Genomic DNA, 3,814 nt, shown 5'->3' with positions numbered 1-3,814 from the left:
AGGAACTGAGAAGTGGTCTGTGGTCACCACCTGCAGAACCACTTCTTTATTGGGGGTGTCTTGCTAATTGCCTATAATTTCCACCTGTTGTCTATTCCATTTGCACAACAGCATGTGAAATTTATTGTCAATCAGTGTTGCTTCCTAAGTGGACAGTTTGATTTCACAGAAGTGTGATTGACTTGGAGTTACATTGTGTTGTTTAAGTGTTCCCTTAATTTTTTTGAGCAGTGTATATATATACTATATATACAAAAGTATGTGGACAACCCTTCAAATTAGTGGATTCGGCTATTTCAGCCAAACCCGTTGCTGACAGGTGTATGAAATCGAGCACACAGCCATGCAATCTCCATAGACAAACATTGGCAGTAGAATGGCCTTACTGAAGTGCTCATTGACTTTCAACATGGCACCGTCATAGAATGCCACCTTTCCAACAAGTCACATTTCTGCCCTGCTAGAGCTGCCCCGGTCAACTGTAAGTGCTTTTATTGTGAAGTGGAAACGTCTAGGAGCAACAACGGCTCAGCCGTGAAGTGGTAGGCCACACAAGCTCACAGAACGGGACCGCTTAGTGTCTATGGAGATTGCATGGCTGTGTGCTCGATTTTATACACCTGTCAGCAACCGGTGTGGCTGAAATATCCAAATCCACTAATTTGAAAGGGTGTCCACATACTGCTGTATATAGAGTGTATAGTTACACAGTGCTTTCGGAAAGTATTCAGACCCCTTGACTTTTTCCACATTTTGTTACGTTAAAGCCTTATTCTAAAATTGATTAAACTGTTTTTTTCCCTCATCAATCTACACACAACATCCCATAATGACAAAGTTATGGGTTTTTAGAACTCCTGTGTTGTCTTGGTTGTGTGCTTAGGCTCCTTGTCCTGTTGGAAGGTGAACCTTCACCCCAGTCTGAGGTCCAGAGCGCTCTGGAGCAGGTTTTCATCAAGGATCTCTCTGTACTTTGCTCTGTTCATCTTTCCCTCGATGCTGACTAGTCTCCCAGTCCCTGCCACTAAAAAACATCCCCACAGCATGCTGCCACCACCATGTTTCACTGTAGGGATGGTGCCAGGTTTCCTCCAGACGTGACACTTGGCATTCAGGCCAAAGAGATCAATCTTGGATTCATCAGACCAGAGAATCTTGTTTCTCATGGTCTGAGAGTCTTTAGGTGCCTTTTGGCAAACTCCAAGCGGGCTGTCATGTGCCTTTTACTGAGGAGTGGCTTCCGTCTGGCCACTCTACCATAAAGGCCTGATTGGTGGAGTGCTGCAGAGATGTCCTTCTGGAAGGTTCTCCCATATCCACAGAGGAACTCTGGAGCTCTGTCAGAGTGACCATCGGGTTCTTCGCGGGTTCTTCGTCACCTCCTTGACCAAGGCCCTTCTCCCCCGATTGCTCAGTTTGGCCGGGCGGCCAGCTCTAGGAAGAATCTAGGTGGTTCCAAACTTCTTCCATTTAAGAATGATGGAGGCCACTGTGTTCTTGGGGACCTTCAATGCTGCAGACATTTTTTGGTACCCTTCCCCAGATCTGTGTCTCGACACAATCCTGTCTCGGAGCTCTACAGACAATTCCTTCGACCTCATGGCTTGGTTTTTGCTCTGACATGCACTGTCAACTGTGGGACCTTATGTAGACAGGTGTGTGCCTTTCCAAATCATGTCCAATCAATTGAATTTATCACAGGTGGACTCCAATCAAGTTGTAGAAACATCTCAGGGATGATCAACAGAAACAGGATGCACATGAGCTCAATTTCGAATCTCATAGCAAAGGGTCTGAAAACTTCTGTAAATAAGGTATTTCTATATATTTGCAAACATGTCTAAAAACCTGTTTTCACTTTGTCATTATGGGGTATTGTGTGTAAATTGATGAGGAAAAATAACTAATTTAATCTATTTTAGAATAAGGCTGTAACTTAACAAAATGTGGAAAAAGTCAAGGGGTCTGAATACCTTTTGAATGCACTGTAGATATGGTGTGGACTGTATATTCAATACAATCTAAATCTGATACCTCACTGTCTGTCTTTTGACTGATACTGCTTTTTAAACTGCTCTGGTCAGTCTACTCAAATATTTGGACTATACATTTTTCTCTCTACAAGCAATACTTTGATAATTTGTCATTTCTAATAATGAAACATCCATTTATGAATAGATAGAGCAGGTTTCAGGACACTGATTTAACTGAAAATGTTGAAAAATATACTGCCAATATCTTCCCCACCAAAGAATAGCAGTGTGGTTTTAATATGATTTGACTATTTGCAGGCTGTCAGGCTGTCTAGTCACAGAGGAAGGCTGTGCTTCTCTGGTCTCAGCTCTGAAGTCAAACCCCTCACACCTGAGAGAGCTGGACCTGAGCTACAATCACCCAGGAGACTCAGGAGTCAGACTGCTCTCTGCTGGACTGGAGGATCCACACTGCAGACTGGAGAAACTCAAGTATGTAGAGGGTTTATGTCAATGTTCATATCAGACATGTTGGAGTTATCAGGCTAGTTAAGACAAACTTTCTGACCACCACTTGGACTAAGTTATGCGATGTCCGTCTCCAGTCCTTTTCTGCCGTCCATGACGATGTTAACTCAAGTGGTGGAAAAAGTACCCAATTGTCATACTTGAGTAAATGTAAAGATACCTTAATAGAAAATGACTCAACTAAAAGTGAAAGTCACCCAGTAAAATACTACTTGAGTAAAAGTCTAAAAGTATTTGGTTTTAAATATACTTAAGCATCAAAAGTAAATGGAATTGCTAAAATATACTAAAGTATCAAAGGTAAAAGTACAAGTATAAATAATTTCAAATTCCTTACATAAAGCAAACCAGACGATTTTCTTGTTTTTAAAATTTATGTTCAGCCAGAAGCACACTCCAACATTCAGACAATTTACAAACAAAGCATTTGTGTTTACTGAGTCCCCCAGATCAGAGGCAGTAGGGATGTTCTCTTGATAAGTGTGTGAATTGGAACATTTTCTGTCCTGCTAAGCATTCAAAATGTAACGAGTACTTTTGGGTGTCAGGGAAAATGTATGGAGTAAAAAGTACATTATTTTCTTTAGGAATATAGTGAAGTAAAAGTAAAAGTAGTCAAAAATATAAATAGTAAAGTAAAGTACAGATACCCCAAAAACGACTTAAGTAGTACTTTAAAGTATTTTTACTTAAGTACTTTACACCACTGGTTAACTCTCTTTCTTAGCTAGCTAGACTATGCACTTGCCTCTGCTAGCAATACACTGTGCTAACATTAGCCTATTCTGTACCACAGAAAATAACAGTTTTAAACAGTTGTAAAAACCCACTTCTTCCAGACAGAATAGTTCCTGTAGATTCAGACTTACTCATCACCAATCTTTTGTTATGTCTCGTGGGTTTTATAACCACGTCTGTATAACAATTCAATAATGATGAGACAGGAGACAGGAATCAGTTCAACCATTTATCTGGAACGTGATCATCTCAATACATACAAACCCCCATGACATAACAAGCATAAGGTCCATTATAACACAAGTGAAGTAGAGGTGGGAGTTAAAAGCAGACATGGACAGTAAGACGGTGTGAGGAGGTCAGGGGTGAAACACTAGATCAGGACAGGTAGAAATGGCAGGGCTGGAAATAGATACAGAGACACATTCTTATCATGGATCAGACCTGACCTGAGACACCCAAACAGAAGATGCCATAGCAAAGTCCTGTCCAGTAGGCTATATATGGGATTTCCTTTCATCAAAATCCAACACATGGAAATGTGTCCAGTGTGTGTGTGTGTCCAGTATGTGTGT

At 41.0% G+C, this 3,814-nt stretch overlaps 1 protein-coding gene across 1 annotated transcript in view; it reads right to left on the bottom strand.

Moving 5' to 3' along the window:
- Window positions 1-3,462: 3,462 nt before the first annotated feature.
- LOC311113851 (NLR family CARD domain-containing protein 3-like) overlaps window positions 3,463-3,814 on the bottom strand; it is a gene marked incomplete at its 5' end in the record, with an annotated part of 10,051 nt that continues 9,699 nt past the window's right edge. The window contains one exon of the mRNA XM_084189143.1: window positions 3,463-3,814. This exon is cut by the window's right edge and continues 2,526 nt beyond it.

This window comes from Coregonus lavaretus (genome assembly GCF_964263955.1).
Source record: "Coregonus lavaretus genome assembly, contig: HAP1_SCAFFOLD_6523, whole genome shotgun sequence".
Taxonomy (NCBI): Eukaryota; Metazoa; Chordata; class Actinopteri; order Salmoniformes; family Salmonidae; genus Coregonus; species Coregonus lavaretus.
Note: the sequence above shows the minus strand (reverse complement) of the source record. Positions and strands in the feature narration are given on the sequence as shown.